Source organism: Plecotus auritus (genome assembly GCF_963455305.1).
Source record: "Plecotus auritus genome assembly, chromosome: 3".
Classification (NCBI taxonomy): domain Eukaryota; kingdom Metazoa; phylum Chordata; class Mammalia; order Chiroptera; family Vespertilionidae; genus Plecotus; species Plecotus auritus.
This window is the reverse complement of record NC_137772.1, coordinates 97,607,276-97,625,778: the sequence shown is the minus strand read 5'-3', so window position 1 is coordinate 97,625,778 and position 18,503 is coordinate 97,607,276. Positions and strand designations below refer to the sequence as shown.

The 18,503-nt window shown below is 42.9% G+C and overlaps 1 protein-coding gene across 1 annotated transcript in view; it reads right to left on the bottom strand.

The window, feature by feature from the left end:
* Positions 1-18,503, bottom strand: part of FOXO1 (forkhead box O1) — a 120,165-nt gene that overhangs the window by 61,390 nt on the left and 40,272 nt on the right. The gene's annotated exons all lie outside the window — the stretch shown is intronic.

Below are 18,503 nucleotides of genomic sequence, written 5' to 3'. Positions count from 1 at the left end.
CACTCAAGGCTACAAAGTTTCAATTATAGAAGATAAATAAATCCCAATAAAAATGGCAGCAGCCATGGAGCTGGAGAGTGCAGGAGGCTTGAGTTGCTCCCAGCGATGGACGAAGCAGAGCTTCTGCAGCCCTGGCCCACCTTTGCCTCCGATCAAGGCTACAAAGTTTCAATTATAGAAGATAAATAAATCCCAACAGAAATAGCGGCAGCCATGGAGCTGGAGCCAGCCGGAGGCTTGGGTTGCCCCGGGCAATGGAGAAAGCCAAGCTTTCCATCTGCCCTGGCATGCCCTGGCCTCCGCTCAAGGCTACAAAGTTTCAATTATAGAAGATAAATAAATCCCAGATATCAGGGCCTCCACTTGGGTCGCCGGGGGGTGTGGCTGGCCTGCAAACCACCACAGGCCTCTCGCCCAGGCTGCCCCACGCCCCAAGGGAACCCCCACCCTGATCCGGGACACCCTTCAGGGCAAAACAGCTGGCCCCCACCTGTGCACCAGGCCTCTATCCTATCTAATAAAAGAGTAATATGCAGATTGACCATCACTCCAACACACAAGATGGCCGCCCCTATGTGGTCAAAGATGGCTGCCCCCATGTGGACACAAGATGGCCACCACAAGATGGCCAGCAGGGGAGGGCAGTTGTGGGCGATCAGGCCAGCAGGGGAGGGCAGCTGGGAGGGACAAGGTCTGCAAGGGAGGGCAGTTGTGGGCAATCAGGCCAGGAGGGGAGAGCAGTTAGGGGGCACCAGGCCTGCAAGGGAGGGCAGCTGGGGGTGATCAAGCCTGCAGGGGAGGGCAGTTAGGGGTGACCAGGCCGGCAGGGGAGGGCAGTTAGGGGTGACCAGGCCGGCAGGGTAGGGCAGTTAGGGGTGACCAGGCCTGCAGGGGAGGGCAGTTAGGGGCAATCAGGCTGGCTGGGGAGCAGTGAGGCATCAATCAGGACGGCAGGGGAGTGGTTAGGGCAGGGGTCCTCAAACTACGGCCCGCGGGCCACATGCGGCCGGCCGAGGACATTTATCCGGCCCGCCGGGTGCCGCTGCCTGTCCTGCTTAGCAGCCGACTCATCCCATGCCCACAGTGCTCATAGGAATTTGTTCATAGTTTTTTTTTTAAACTATAGTCCGGCCCTCCAACGATCTGAGGGACAGTGAACTGGCCCCCTGTTTAAAAAGTTTGAGGACCCCTGGGTTAGGGGGTGATCAGGCTGGCAGGCAGATGCAGTTAGGGGCAATCAGGAAGGCAGGCAGGCAAGCATTTGGGAGCCAGCAGTCCAGGATTGTGAGAGGGATGTCCAACTGCCCGTTTAGGCCCTTTCGGGATCGGGCCTAAACGGGCAGTCAGACATCCCACGAGGGGTCCCAGATTGGAGAGGGTGCAGGCTGGGCTGAGGGACACCCCCTGCCTCCATGCACGAATTTCGTGCACCAGGCCTCTAGTAGAAGATAAATAAATCCCAACAAAAATGGCTGCAGCCACGGAGCAAACAGGAGGCTTGGCTCCGCTCAAGGCTACAAAGTTTCAATTATAGAAGATAAATAAATCCCAGATACCAGGGCCTCCGCTTGGGTAGCCAGGGGGCGTGGCCAGCCTACAAACCACCACAGGCCCCTTGCCCAGGCCGCCTCACGCCCCAAGGGAACCCCCACCCTGATCCGGGACACCCTTCAGGGCAAACCAGCCAGCCCCCATCCATGCACCAAGCCTCTATCCTATCTAATAAAATAGTAATATGCAAATTGACCATCACTCCAACACACAAGATGGCTGCCCCCATGTGGACACAAGATCCTGCCCCCATGTGGACACAAGATGGTCACCACAAGATGGCCAGCAGGGGAGGGAAGTTGGGAAGGATCAGGCCTGCCAGGGAGGGCAGTTGTGGGCAATCAGGCCAGCAGGGGAGGGCAGTTGGGAGGGACCAGGACTGCAAGGGAGGGCAGTTGGGGCTGATCAAGCCTGCAGGGGAGGGCAGTTAGGGGCAAACAGGCTGGCAGGGGAGCAGTTAGGCATCAATCAGGCTGGCAGGGGAGTGGTTAGGGGGTGATCAGGCTGGCAGGCAGAAGTGGTTAAGGGCAATCAGGAAGGCAGGCAGGAGAGCAGTTGGGAGCCAGCAGTCCTGGATTGTGAGAGGGATGTCCGACTGCCCGTTTAGGCCTGATCCTACCGTGATCGGGCCTAAACGGGCATTTGGACATCCCTCGAGGAGTCCCAGATTGGAGAGGGTGCAGGCTGGGCTAAGGGACACACACCCCCGTGCACGAATTTCGTGCACCGGGCCTCTAGTATAAGATAAAGTCAGTTATTTAATACACTATTTTATACAGTTATCCTGAGAACCTCATTCCATCCTAGCTTGAAGACCATTTTTAAGTAGCTAGAGACCAATCAACACATAGTTACAAAGAGATATTTCAATAGCTCCAGAAGGCATTATAAAACAGAAAAGGGGGATGTTCCCAATGACTATTCCCAGTCACCCTAGTAAGATAAAAAGCATAGGTGAACTAAGATGTTCAGGAAAAGTACATTCATGCAACAAACACTTGCTGAGCATCTACTATTGCCTTGGTTCAAAGAAATAGACAAAATGCTTGTCTTCATGGAGCACATGCTCTTGAGGGGAGATGATGAGCAGGACACATAGTCAGGTGGCAATAAATGCTATGAAGAAAAATAAAGCAGAAAGGAGGGTGGGTGGAATGTATTGGGGTGGGTGAAGGCTACAATTATCAACAGAGTTTTTAACAGAGGTGAGATAAAGAAAGTCAACCATTCACATACCTGGAGAAGAGCATTCCAAACAGAGGCAAGTGATGGTGCCAAAGCCCCGAGGCAGGAGGACACTTGGCCTGCAAGCAGGTCACTGTGACCAGAGAAATATGAAAAAGAGGGAAAGGAGGTCAGAGGAATAACTGGGAGATCAGGCCCGGGAAGCCTCATCCGCCATTAGAGGAACCTCAGCTTTTATACTGAGGGAGCTGGTCAGCAATGGGGGAAGGTTTTCAGCAAAGAATTTCTCTGGCCCTTCAGACAATAGGCTAAAAGGAAGCAAAAGGCCAAAGCAGGAAACCAGTTAGGAGGCATGGCAAACAACAGGTGAGAAATATATGGCTTCAACCATGGGTAGCAGAAGAGGAGATGACAAGTGGAAGAAAATCAGGATATATTTTGAAGATACAGATGGCAGAATTTGCATATTAAGTTGTATAGTGGGGTGTGAGGGGAAGAAAGGAAAAAAGTCATTCTGAATTTTAAAAGATTTTAAAGTTATTTGGACTATTTACTTAAATGGAACACAGCCCTGGCCAGTGTGGTTCAATTGGTTGGAGCGTCAATCCCATACATCACAAAGTGGTGGGTTCGATTCCTGGTCAGGGCACATACCTAGGTCACGGGTTTCAACCCCAGTGGGTGTATAGGAGGTACATTGATGTCTCTCTCTCACATCGATGTCTCTCTTTTCCTCTCTCTCTCTCTCTCTCCCTTCCGCTCTCTAAAATTAAAAAAAGGGCACACAAATATCTCTAATAGACCACACTAAGACAAGAATACTGGACACACAACAAAAATAAAGTCAGAGGTCTCTGCAGAGGGGCAAATGTTTGAAGAAGTATGAAGGAGAACAGATAGAAATATTGATAAAAAGACAAGAATCAAAACAGGCACCTACAGAAAGTTCTATGGAGGAAATGAGTCTTGAGGATGAGACAAGGTAGGCCTGATGAAGAGGTTGGGGAAAAGAATTTCAGATGAAGAGGCTCAGCAGACGGCAAAAATGCATGCAAGGAAGGACAAGAGCCCTAACCGGCTTGGCTCAGTGTATAGAGCATCGGCCTGTGGACTGAAAGGTCACAGGTTCGATTCCGGTCAAGGGCACGTACCTTGGTTGCAGGCACATCCCCAGTAGAAGGTGTGCAGGAGGCAGCTGATCGATGTTTCTCTCTCATCGATGTTTTTAACTCTCTATCCCTCTCCCTTCCTCTCTGTAAAAAAAAAAATCAATTATATATATATATATGTATTTTTTTTTTTTTTTAAAGGAAGGACAAGAGGTCTATCAATAAAGTCAGTCACAGGTAGGAGCAACAGGTCATTACCTAATAGGAAGTCACTTGGTGGCATGGAAAGGCTACGAAGAAAAATGTTATTTATTACAGAAGGTTAAATGTTAGAAGCTAGCACAGGGGCAGAACCAGACTGAAATACAGAGGGAAGATGAAGCTATTGTTTGTGCTGAGTTAGGGTGGGTGCCAGGGGACAGAAACACAATAAAAGTTAAGACTTAAAAAGGACACCCACAAAATGAAAAGAATAAACTGGCACTACATGGTAGTCTAGATGGAGGGCCAGGAACAAAAGGAACAGGCCGAGAAAGTAGCAACTAATCCCTACGGCCAATTTCAATTCTTTGGTGGTGGTAGATTCTTAGAAGAAACACTAGACAAATTCTAAGATTTTCAGGTTTGTGATTTTTCTCAAGTGAAATCCATTCTGCTCTAGAACACTTACCCTAACATGCAAACACATACACAAATGCTCATCCCCCACCCACCTTAGTGAATCCAAGCCACTTTAAATTGGGTTCAATTCCAGGTCGGGGCATGTATGGAAGGCAACCGATTGATGTTTCTCTCCCCCCACCCCCACCTCCTTCCATTCTCTAAGCATGTCCTCAGGTGAGGATTAAAACAATAAAAATAAAATAAAAAAGAGAGAGAGAAACAGAGATCAGATTCTTTTGACAGATAAAGAGAAGACCAAGATAAAATGTTCCTGGTATCCAAGGGCCAGACAGGAAATTCAGTTCCAGCCTCTGGAGACACAGAACCACCATAGACAGGCCCCAAGAGGCCAGCACAACTTCCATTCTAACTTATATCTAGGTGAAGGAACAAAAGAAAAAAATATCAAATGATTTGAGAGGGGAGAGGGGAAAGAGATCAGAGTCTGAAAACAGGGAAAAAAGAGTGAATAACAATGTTGAAGAGTAACTACCAAGAAAGCAGACTGGCCAGTGTTGCTCAGTTGGTTGGGCACCATCACATGCACCAAAGGTTGATGGTTTGATTCCAGGTCAGGACACATGCCCAAGTTGTGGACTCGATCCCCAATGCCCAGCAGGGGGTGTGCAGGAGGCAACTGATCTCTCTCTCTCCTTCTCCCTTTCCCTCTAAAAAAATTTAAGAAAAGAAAAAACATCAATCGTATTTAATTAATTTCAGAGTTCCTAAAAATTAAAGCATGTGTATTCTATGCCATACATAGGCATAACAAATGAGATGTTTTATATGTGAAATTCTCTGGAGAGAATGAGAGCTCTAGAGTGTGAGCCTAAGATCATAATGAACAAGGCCACTGAACAAATAATAAACCAATTCAGCTTCATTCTTTCATTGGCAAAATAGAAACCAACATGTGACATGCCTGTCAAAACTACATGATCTGCATTTTTAAATATTCCTTTCACAGTAGTTCAAGATTTAAGAGCTTTAAATGTACATGTATAAATGCCAATTCATAATAAGATGAACACTCTTCATTCTTGCAAACTCCCAAGAGCTGTATTTCATACTACAGGATAACATTTTGATGGGTGACGAAGGCAGAGAGAAGAGTAAATATCATTTTATTGAATAGCAGGGTTATAAATCTGAAAATAGCACAATAAAGATAAAACTAAGAGCCCTAGCAGGTTTGGCTCACTGGATAGAGTGTTGGCCTGCAGACTGAAGGGTCCCAGGTTCAATTCCGGTAAAGGGCACATGTCTGGGCTCTGGGCTCATCCCCAGTAGGGGGTGTGAAGGAGGCAGCTGATCAGTGATTCTCTCTCATCATTGATGTTTCTCTCTCTCCCTCTCACTTCCTCTCTGAAATCAATAAAAAATATATTTAAAAAAAAAAAAAAAAAGATAGCCCTAGCTGGTTTGGCTCAGTGGATAGAGCGTCGGCCTGCAGACTGAAGGGTCCCCGGTTCAATTCCGGTCCAGGGCACATGCCCGGGTTGCGGGCTCGATCCCCAGTGAGGGGCATGCAGGAGGCAGCCGATCCATGGTTCTCTCTCATCATTGATGTTTCTATCTCTCTCTCTCCCTCTCCTTTCCTCTCTGAAATCAATAAAAATACATATTTAAAAGAAACAAAAAAACAAACAGATAGACCTGGACTTCATTACAGGTTGATTTTTTTTTTTTTCCCCAAAAAAGACAGGGATGCCCACTTTCACCATTCCTATTCCACATAGTACTGAAGTGCTAGCCAGAGCACACAAGAAGAAGAAAAAAAAGGCATCCAAATTGGAAAAGAAGTAAAACTTTCATTATTCAAAGATGACGCTATTATACATAGAAAACTCTAAAGACTCCATCAAAAAACTACTAGAGTTAATAACTGAATTTGGTAATGTAGCAGGATAAAAATTAAAACCCAGATATCTATGGCTTTTTTATACACCAATAATGAACTCACAGAAAGAGAAACTAAAAAAAAAAAAAATCCCATTTACCATTATAACCAAAAAAATAAGATAGCTAGGAATAAACTTAACTAAGGAGGTAAAAGACTTGTGCTCAGAAAACTACAGAATGTTGAAAACAGAGATAGAAGAAGACATAAATAAATATGGATACCAGTTCATGGATTGTTAGAATCACCATCATTAAAGTGTTCATACTACCCAAAGTAATCTACAGATTCAATGCAATCCCCATTAAAATACCAACAGCATATTTCACAGACCTAGAACAAACTCTCCAAAACTTCATATGGAATAAAAAAAGACCTCAAATAGCCACAGCAATCCTGAGAAAGAAGAACAAAGTTGGAAGGATCACAATACCAGATATCAAGCTATATCTGTTCTCAAAACTGCCTGGTACTGGCACAAGAACAGACATATAGATCAATGGAATAAAACAGAGAACCCAGAAATCGACCCAAGCCATTATACTCAATTAAAATTTGATAAAGGAGGCATGAGCATACAATGATGTTAAGACAGTCTCTTCAATAAATGGTGCTGGGAAAATTGGACAGATACATGCAAAAAAATGAAACTAGACCACCGGTTTACACCATACACAAAAATAAACTCAAAATGGAAAAAGGACTTAAACGTAAAATGTGAAACCATAAAAATCTTTTAAGAATCCATAGGCAGCAAAATATCAGACATATATCACAGCAATATCTTTACCGATACAGCTCCTAGGACAGTAGATACTAAGGAGAAAATAAATAAATGGGACTACATCAAAGTAAAAAGCTTCTGCACAGCAAAAGAAACCATCAACAAAACAACAAGAAAGCCCACTTCATGGGAGAACTCATTAGCCAATGTTATCTCTGATAAGGGTTTAATCTCCAAAGTTTATAGGTAACCCATACAATTTAACAATAGAAGATAAACAATCCAATCAAAAAATGGGCAAAGGACCTAAATAGATACTTTTCGAAAGAAGTCATACAGAAGGCCAAGAGACATATGAAAACATGCTCAAAGTCACTAATTATCTGAGAGATGCAAATCAAAACAACAATGAGGTACCATCTCACACCTGTCAGAATGGTTATCATCAACAAATCAAAAAATGACAAGTGCTGGCAAGGATGTGGAGAAAAAGGAACCCTCGTGCACTGTTGGTGGGAATGCAGACTGGTGCAGCCACTGTGAAAAACAGTATGGCGTTTCATCAAAAAATTAAAAATGGAACTCCCATTTGACCCAGTAACCCCACTTCTAGGAATCTATCCCAAGAAATCAGAAACACCCATCAGAAAGGATATATACACCCCTATGTTCATAGCAGTACAATTTACAATAGCTGATATTTGGAAACAGCCTAAGTGCCCATCGGCAGATGAGTGGATTAAAAAATGGTGGTACAGCCGAAACCGGTTTGGCTCAGTGGATAGAGCGTCGGCCTGCGGACTGAAGGGTCCCGGGTTCGATTCCGGTCAAGGGCATGTACCTTGGTTGCGGGCACATCCCCAGTGGGAGGTGTGCAGGAGGCAGCTGATCGATGTTTCTGTCTCATCGATGTTTCTAGCTCTCTATCCCTCTCCCTTCCTCTCTGTAAAAATATCAATAAAATATATTTTAAAAAAAAATATATCTAAACCTTAATGTCTACTTCAAAGAAGAGGAAAAGCCCAGCTGGTTTTGCTCAGTAGTTGAGCATGGACCCATGAACCAGATCACTGTTCGGTTTCAGTCAGGTTATATGCCAGGGTTGCGGGCTCAATCCCCAGTAGGGGGCCTGCAAGCAGGCAGTCTATAGATGATTCTTTCTCATCATTGATGTTTCTATCTCTCTCTCCCTTTCCCTTCCTTTCTCTGAAATCAATAAAGACATTTTTTAAAAAGAAACCGGAGGGAAAAAAGAAGAGGAGGAACAGTAACATTATCTTATGCAGAAGGAATATGCACTTACCATTTAACACAAAATAAGTGCTCAATAAAAGATAGTTATCGCCCTGACCTGTTTGGCTCATTGGATAGAGCGTCGGCCTGCGGACTGAAGGGTCCCAGGTTCGATTCCGGTCAAGGGCATGTACCTGGGTTGCGGGCACATCCCCAGTAGGGGGCGTGCAGGAGGCAGCTGATCGATGTCTCTCTCATCGATGTTTCTAACTTTCTATCCCTCTCTCTTCCTCTCTGTAAAAAATCAGTAAAATATATTAAAGAAAAAAAATAAAATAAAATAAAAGATAGTTATCTCATTAGCATGTCTACAACTTAAGCTTGTTTTTTATTTCCACTGGCATTCCAGCAGCAGAAAGCAGTACAAAAATGGTTTCTCTCTGCTCCTTAAAAAACCCTAAACCACTCTGTGAGATTGATGGTTGTCTGCAAATGTTTAAGGGTCCTCAAAAGATATTTAATGGATTAATGTTATTCTTTGGCATTATTCAGATTTGTATAATTTCACCTTATTAATAAGCTTGACATTTCTCTTATTTAAAAGCCTATATTCCATTAAAGACATCATTTATTCTAAAATAAAACTATCAAATTTCATAACCGTGGAAAGAGCTAGCTAGGCATACAGAAGAGGTATTTATTTAAAAAGAAAAAGAAGCCCGGCCAGTATGGCTAAGTGCATTGAGCATTGTCCCAAGTACCAAGAGGTTGCTGGTTCGATTCCTGGTCAGGGCACATGCCTAGGTTGTGGGCTTGATCCCCAGTAGGGAGCATGCAGAAGGCAGCAGATTGATGTGATATTTCTCTCTCATTGATGTTTCTATCTCTCTTTCCCTTTCCCTTTCCCTTCCTCTCTCTTGCAGTGGTTCTCAACCTTTCTAATGCCGCGACCCTTTAATACAGTTCCTCATGTTGTGGTGACCCCAACCATAAAATTATTTTCGTTGCTACTTCATAACTGTAATTTTGCTACTGTTATGAATCGTAATGTAAATATCTGTGTTTTCCGATGGTCTTAAGTGACCCTGCTAGCGGTTCTCAACCTGTGGGTCGTGACCCACAGGTTGAGAACGGCTGCTGTAGAGCCTAAGACCATCGGAAAACACAGATATTTACATTACGATTCATTAACAGTAGCAAAATTACAGTTATGAAGTAGCAACGAAAATAATTTTATGGTTGGGGGTCACCACAACATGAGGAACTGTATTAAAGGGTCGCGGCATTAGAAAGGTTGAGGACCACTGCTCTAAAGTAAATAAATAAATAAATAAATAAATAATCAATGAAAACATTTTTTTTTTAGCCCTAACCAGTTTGGCTCAGTGGATAGAGCATCGGCCTGAGGACTGAAAGGCCACAGATTCGATTCAGGTCAAGGGCATGTACCTTGGTTGCAGGCACATCCCTAGCAGGAGGTGTGCAGGAGGCAGCAGATCGATGTTTCTCTCTCATCGATGTTTCTAACTCTATCCCTCTCCCTTCCTCTCTGTAAAAAATCAATAAAATATATTTTTTAATAAAAAACATTTTTTTAAGAAAAAGAAAAAAATATTCATTGAATTACCCAGAATCTCAACATATATCACTCCCTCCGGTGCCAGTTCACCTAGCCATTTCTTTCTTTTCTGGCGAAGGCGAATCTGCCTTTCCCAAATCAAAGATATCTATCTAAAAAAGGTAGCCAAGCCGTCTGCCAATTCCACTATTTCCTGAGCCCACTCACACTACTGTAAAACAGTTAATAGCAGGTAGTTACTTCAGGATTGTTGTGATGATGAAATAAGATAGTGCACGAAAAGTATACAGCTCTGTGCCTAGCTACAAAGTGATTTAAAAAAAAATAGCTCTTTGTTATTATTGTTACTGATAAACTTCAGACCTTTAAAAATTATTTTTTCATTTTCTAATGTGCTCCTATTTTGCTCATTCCTGAAGAATTACAAGAGCTGTAAGTAAACATGAAGGTGGAAGGGTGCTCATTAAAAAACTTCTCCAGATAGGCGGCAACTCCCCAGGGCATTGTCTGCTTCCACAGTTACATTCAAGATTTAAGGCTATGCCAATCATTTCATACGGCTTTAAGTGTGCTAATGGTTAACCAGTTATACAGTTAAAATTCTCAGCTGAAAGAACACCTTTAATCAAGAGTACTACTAAATCAAAATAACCTTGTTTGCATTTATTCACCTTTAGTCTAATATTCCAATGGGAAAGTTAAAAAGAAAACAAAAACAATAAAACTCAGGTATAGGGGAAACTGAATTCTGAAAAATAACACAACCATTATATTGAAATACATTTCTTCAACTATCAAAAATACAACCATAAAGACATTAATCCATTGGTAGGCTACTCCATGAACACATGTTTTTTTAAGTGACAGTGGGAATCACAGGGGGCATTAGTTCTTACTGTTGCTGTTATTAACAAACCTTTTTTATTCTGTATATATATCTCTATGTAGCACATGAATAGCCAGAAGGCAGACTAGCAAACTTGTGAATGACAAGAAGCAAAATGAAAAAAGAAAATCAAAAATAGAGCTAAATTACCCTGATAAGTTAGAATGCTGTTAAAACTCAAGATAAAATTGAAAGTTCAACAGTTACTTTTAAAAAAAAGATGTGGGAAAATATGCTTGGACGTAGTGAAAAAAAATGTTTGCTGATTGCAAGTTTTATATGAACCATCAGGGTAAAAAGGTACTGAACAAGTTGTTAGGATCCTAGGCTGCATTAGCCAAAGAATAACTCCCAGAGCACAAGAAATAAAAGTCCCACTGTGCTTAAAACTGGCCACATCACAGCTAGAGGACTAGGTAAGTTATTTATTAGCACACTTTAAGAAGAACACTGATAAATGAGAGTGCATCCCATAAAGAGAATGGCTAGTTTGCAAACTACAAAGAAGTTCCCCATCAATGGAGATAAACTAGGACTAAGTGACCCCCTGCAGAATTTGCTAAAATGGGGTTTGGATTAGTCTCAATTCTAAGATTTTGTATACCTGAGAATTGTTGCTATGTCATAGCATTATAGTGCCATTAACAAAAAAACAGGTCAGTAGTGTGATCAAAGCTGTTAGCAAATACTACTACTGCAAAAATATATCACTAATGAACTTCCATACAGAAATAGTTTGCTAGTCTGCCTCAGACTCTGCCCAAAACCCCCAACTGCCTCACACCTTTTGATCTTCCCCAAGCCTAGATGGAACATATTGACTGACCTGCTCAAAAACCTGGTGACATTATAAAAGAGCTGATGTGTAAATTCTTTCAAATTGTCAACTGCATGACAGATGAAAACTGAGGTACTGTTCAAATAAAAAAATACTAAAGGTAAAGCTTAAACGCATTGTATAACAATGCAACGGATCCTGTACCAAAAGAAAAAGAACACAGCTATTAAGGACATTATTAGGAAACTAACAAAATTGGAAGATGCAATGAAAAATGCTGTATGAGTGATAAATTTCCTGAATGTGATAGCTAAAACATGGATACAAAACATTGTTTTCTGGAAATATACACTGAAAACATTAAAGAATAAAGCAACGCAATTATATCAGCTACTCTTAAACAGGTTGGGGGGAAAATTTGTATATGAATGTATACCTATATAAATTTACACATACACATGCATCTTATCTAATAAAAGAGAAACATGCAAATTAACAATCACTCCGCTACGCCCACAGCCAATCAAAGTAATTATGCAAATTGACCCAACAAAGATGGAGGTTAATTTGCATATGCAGATGTGGAGCGGCCGGAAGGGGCGTGACGCCTGCTATGAGGAGAAGGGGGGCGGCAGAGGGAGCTACAGGAAAGGTGCTCCAGACAGAAGCGAGGACTTGCCGGCTCCTGCGCGGGCCGGGAGTGGGGACTTGCCTGCTCCTGGGCGGCTGGAAGTGAAGCCAGGGGAAGGAAGGCCTATTCTTGCACAAATCTTCGTGCATCGGGCCTCTAGTATATACATAAGACTGCAAGCAAATGTGACATTATTAAAAACTGGTGAATTTAGATTACAAAACTGTGGCAAAGTAAGTACAAGCTACACTAACACTCTACCATGACCCAACTGGAAATAAAAACAAAATATAGAAGAACCAACCTAAAAAATCGACTGAAGACTAGCTGGAGAGAACCCTGATAACCAAGGACAGAAAGTGGAGACCGCATAGAGACTAGAAGAAAGTGCAGCAGCTGGCTGGGCTCCCACAGACAGCAGCTGAAGTTCCAGAGGGATATCTCAGCTGTGGGGGGTTCCTACTGAGAATTCTGGGATCTTAAACCCCAAACAGGGCTCCCCAGCCAAGAACACCAGAACTGAGAAAGGTGCTCACATAACATCTTGCTGTGAAAAACAGCAGTGTTTCTGTCTGCCAGCCAGAAATCCAGGCACCCTCTTAAAAGGCCAAGACACAAATTTTTGTGTGCAGCCACTCACCTTGGGCTGTGGCAGAGGGAGGGCAGAGTGGACTGAAGCTGTGTGAGCAGAAGCCAGGATTGGGGGCCCTAGGGTTGGAGCTCTATGACAGCCATCCCAATTTTCTCACACTGTGGAGGAAAAGTTTCTCCTGTGGAACTTTGCTATCCAGGCCATTTTTGCCTCGGGGGAAGGCAATTGCCCCTCCGTTGGAAGAACTCTCGCCCACCCTGTAGTCGTCAGCCTGAGACTAATCAAATCTGGGATCAATGAGACTGCAGGCAGAGGCAGGTCTCTGGAGGTTTTGCGTCCTTGCTTGTTCTAATCCCAGTCCGGGGAGCTAGGAAAACTAGACACTAGTGCACATCTTGGTCCGTTCCAAAGTCACCCAGCCCCAGCAGAGGGTGCCACAACCTGTGGATTGCTGATAGCTTCAAGCAGGGTACTCAGCGCCAGTCACAAACAGCATCTAACACTGTCCTGCACTAGAGATTAGTAGGTGTAGCAGATCTACCTAATACACAGACACAAACCCAAACAGAAAGCCAAAATGAGAAGATAAAAAAACAAGCCCCAGATGAATAAATAAGAGAATTCTCAAGAAGAGCTAAATGAAAAGGAGATAAGAAACTTATCAGACATCGAGTTCAGAATAATGATGGCAAAGATGCTCAACAGCATGAGAGAAGACATAGTAACTATGAAGAATGACATAGCACAAGGCCAGCGTGGCTCAATGGTTGAGCCTCAACCTATGACCCAGAAGGTCCCAGTTCAATTCCCAGGCAGGGCCCATGCCCGGGTTTCAGGCTTGATCTCCAGTGTGGGGCATGCAGGAGGCAGCCAACCTATGATTCTCTCTCATCATTGATGTTTCTCTCTCTCCTTCTCCCTTCCTCTCTGAAATAAATAAAAATATTTTTTAAAAGCATGATATAACACTAATAAAGAATACTGTGGAAGAAATACACAGCCAATTAGGGGAAGCCAAGGATTAGATCAGTAAATTAGAAGACAGGGTAGAAAAAAAATCACTCAATCAGAGAACCAAAAAGAAAAAAAACAGGACAGCTTAAGTGAGCTATGTGATAACCTGAAATGTAACAATATTCACATAATAGGTGTACCAGAAGGTGAAAAAAGTGAACAAGGGATAGAGAACATGTTTGAAGAAATAATGGCAAAAAACTTCCCTAACCTGGTAAAGGAAAAAGTCACAAAGGCCAGGAGGCACAGAGAGTCCCAAGCAAGAAGAACCCAAACAGGCCCACACCCAGACACATCATAATTAAAATGCCAAAAATTAAAGACAAAGAGAGAATCTTAAAGGCAGCAAGAGAAAAGCAACTTGTTACCTACAAAGGAGCTCTCATAAAGCTGTCAGCTAATTTCTCATCAGAAACTCTACAGGCCAGAAGAGAATGTTATGAAGTATTCAGGGTAATGAAAAGCAAGGATCTGAAACCAATATTACTATATCCAGCAAGACTATCATTCAAAATAGATGGTGAAATAAGGAGCTTCCCAGACAAAAAAAGGTCAACCAGCACTGCCACAAATGCTAAAGGGATTGATTGCTGACATGAGAAGAAATAAAAAGAGAAAATCATAGGCATAAAAAATTAAAACGGCAATAAATAAGTTTCTATCAATAATAACCTTATGGCATGAGTTTGGGGGGAACAATGGGGGGATAAGGAAATAAAGAAAAAATATTTTAAAAAACAATAATAACCATAAATCTAAATGTTTTAAATGCTCCTAACAGCCGAAACCGGTTTGGCTCAGTGGATAGAGCGTCGGCCTGCGGACTGAAAGGTCCCGGGTTCGATTCCGGTCAAGGGCATGTACCTGGGTTGCGGGCACATCCCCAGTGGGAGGTGTGCAGGAGGCAGCTGATCGATGTTTCTCTCTCATCGATGTTTCTAGCTCTCTATCCCTCTCCCTTCCTCTCTGTGAAATATCAATAAAATATATTTAAAAAAAATAAAAAAATAAAAAATAAAATAAATGCTCCTAACAAAAGACATAGGGTAGCTGAATGGATACAAACACATGAACCAATTATATGCTGTCTACAAGAGACACACCTCAGAACAAAGATTCACACAGGATGAGAGTGAAGAGATGGGAAAATTTTTTTCCAAGGAAATGGAAACAAAAAAAAATCTGGGATAGCAATATTTATATCTGACAAAATAGACTTCACAATGAAGGCCATCACATGAGACAATAAAGATCATTACATAATACTAAAAGGATTAATCCAACAAGAGTATATAAACTTGGAAACATATATGCCCCCAATAAAGGAGCACCTAAATATATTTTTAAAAATTCTGGAGGACTTTACAAGAGAGATGGATAGCAATACAGTCATAGTAGAGGACTTTAATACCCCACTGACTTTACTGGATAGATCTTCCAGACAAAAACTTAACAAGAAAACAGAGGCTCTAAATGACACACTAGATCAGATGGGTTTAAATGACATTTATAGAACATTTCACCCCAAGGCTGCAGAATATGCAATCTTTTCAAGTACACATGGGTCATTCTCAAACATAGACCACATGTTAGGATACAAAACAAGTCTATACAAGTTCAAGAAGATTAAAATCCATTGACTATATTCTCAGGTCACAATGGAATGAAGTTAGAAAGCAACTACAGTAAAATCACTAAAAAAATATTCAAATACATGAAGGCTAAATACCATATTATTGAACAATGAATGGGTTACCAATGAGATCAAAAAGAAATTAAACACTTCCTGGAAACAAGTGAAAATGAACACACAATAACCCAAAATCGTTGTACTGTTGATATTTGGCTCTGTTGACTAATTAGTTTGCTGACCACTGAACTAGGAGGTTACAGTTTGATTCCCAGTCAGGGCGCATGCCTGGGCTGTGGGCTCAGTCCCCAGGAGAAAGCATGCCAGTAGCAGCAGGTGTTCCTATCTCTCTCTCCCTCCCCTTTCATCTCTCTGAAGTCAATAAAAACATATTTTTAAAAAACAAAACATCAAATTGTGTACTTTAAATATGTATAGTTTATATATGTCAGACCTCAATAAAGTAATTTCTTTTAAAAACACATATTCAAAGCCCTTTGAGAGTTTTAGTCTTTGTGATCTCTCTCACCACTTGTCTCAACACACTTTGTAACTGTGTGGCCCTCTGGTCCCTGTTCTACATTCTTCACCATTGCTTCCCACAATCCTAAAGAACTCATCTCTCTATATAAAAGCCTAATATGCAAATTGTCCCCACAGGAGTTCGACTGGGAGACTGATCACTCGCTATGGTGTGCGCTGACCACCAGTGGGCAATGTGCAATGAAGGAAGGCCCTGGCTGGCAGCAGGCAGCAGGGGCAGAGAGGCCTCGGCCAGCAGCCAGCAGTGGGCAAGGGAGGCCCCAGCTGGCAGCCGGAGGCCTGATTAGCCCTGATCGCCGGCCAGGCTTAGGGACCCTAACTATGCACGAATTTCATGCACTGGGCCTCTAGTCTATATTATAAAAGGCCTGTGGCCCTAACGCCATAACACCATAAGGATCACACGACCAGTCACCCGGAGGTGCATTGATGGGTCCCGCCTCGCGCAGCGGGTCTGGGGTCTAGGGTCTGTGGTCCCGCCTCACGCGGCAGGATTGGGGTCTCGCGCAATTACAGCTCACGCGGCGCGGCCCACAGGGTCTGATCGCAGCAAGGCTGGCAGCGGGTGGACAGGGTGCAGTACAGCGGGCACGGCGAGGCGGGCATGGGTGGGCAATTTCGCACACTGGGCTTCTAGTATTATATGAGCTTGTCTTTCTTCTGCTTTTTTGTTCATTCTACTACAACTTCCTGGAAAAGAGATAAATGAAATTTAGACTCAAATTACAGCTATATGAAGTCACTACTCAGTTAAAAGTTCAGTTCCTCATCTGTGAAATGGGGATTTTGGCCACCTCCTGACAAGATGGTCACGGGAACCAGCAGGGTAACTGAAGTTCAAGCTAAGTGAGATGGAAAGTATGAGAGTGTTTTGTAAACTGAAATAATACAAAACAGTGTTCAGTGTCATTACTTCCACATATCTAAAGCCCTATAGGTTCAACCTTCTTCCCAAAGTTGACCCTAGCTGCCTTCTTGAAAACAGAATCACCTCTCCTCTGAATTCAGAGTACTAATTATAGATTCTTCTTTTTCTTTTTTCAATCCTCACCCCAGGAGTGAGGATATTTTTTCCATTAATTTTTAGAAAGAGGAAGGGAGAAGGGAGGAGGAGAGAGAAAAAAAAACACACAAAACCATCATCATGAGAGAGACACATGAATTGGTTACCTCCCACTCTTGCCCCAACCAGGGCCAGGACTGAAGTGCATACTCTTGAGCAGAAATTGAACCTGTGACCCTTGGTCCCACTCTAAACACTGAGAAAACTGGCCAGGGCTAATTATAGGTTCTTTGTGAGGCCACCTATGGTCTACCATATTCATCACAAGTGTACCTTGTTAATAAAAATAACCTGTGTTATACTATGTCCCCAAATGTAACCACCTCATAAAGATGAGACATATAAAGAGACTAGAGGCCCGGTGCTTGAAATTCGTGCACAGGTAGGGTCCCTAGGCCTGGCCAGCAATCAGGGCCGATCGGGGCCTTCCGGCTGCCGGCCAGGGCCTTCCTTCCCTTGGCTGCAGGCTGCCAGCCAGGGACTTCCTCAGTTCCACGCTGCTCCCTGGTAGTCAGCACATGTCATAGCGAGCAGTCGAACTCCCAGTCAGTCCAACTCCTGAGGGGACAATTCGCATATTAGCCTTTTATTATATAGGATGCCAGCCTTGCACACAATAAAAGTTCAATATTTGAATTCAACAGTGTATTGAATTACAATTAGACTGGAATCCTTGAAGAGGCCTTGAAACAATAGGTTTGGAACTGCCTATGACTTCATTCACAGCCTATGAATATATATGACAGCCCTCCTTTCGCATGCTTGGTTGTGGGCCTTAGCTAAAACCTTGGAGGAGACCACAGGGAGGTCCAGTTTCGCTGAGGGGCATTTGGGTCCACGTGTCCCTTCTCAAGCACTGGGTTCCTGAAGAGGAAGTAACAGAGATAGGATTCAGGGTGATTAAAGGAGTGCCAGGGGAGTGAGAGTACATCATTCTGAAACCAGTAGACCCAGGAACTAGGAGTCAAGAAGGCTCTGGAAAGAACAAGTAGTTTATGCTTTTCTCATGCTCAGCACTCAAATCCATTAACATAAAGTGGGACAAGAACTTTTAGTTACATCATATTTAGTATTTTGAATATACTAAATAATGCTCACCATTTTTTAAAAACATGATAATATCTTCTACTTTTACCTCCAAAAAATAAGGAAAAAAGTTTAATATATAATGAGCTAAACCAGGAACCCCAGAGCTGCCAAATGCTGGCATTTTGTTCTAGGAATTCAAGTACTATTAATCTTACCTAATAAAAGAGAAACATGCAAATTAACCATCACTCCGCTACACCCACAGCCAATCAGAGTGAGTATGCAAATTAACCCAACAAAGATGGCCGTTAATTTGCATATGCAGGCGGGGAGCAGCCGGGAGGGGCGTGACACCTGCTATGAGGGGAAGGTGGACAGCGGAGGGAACTACTG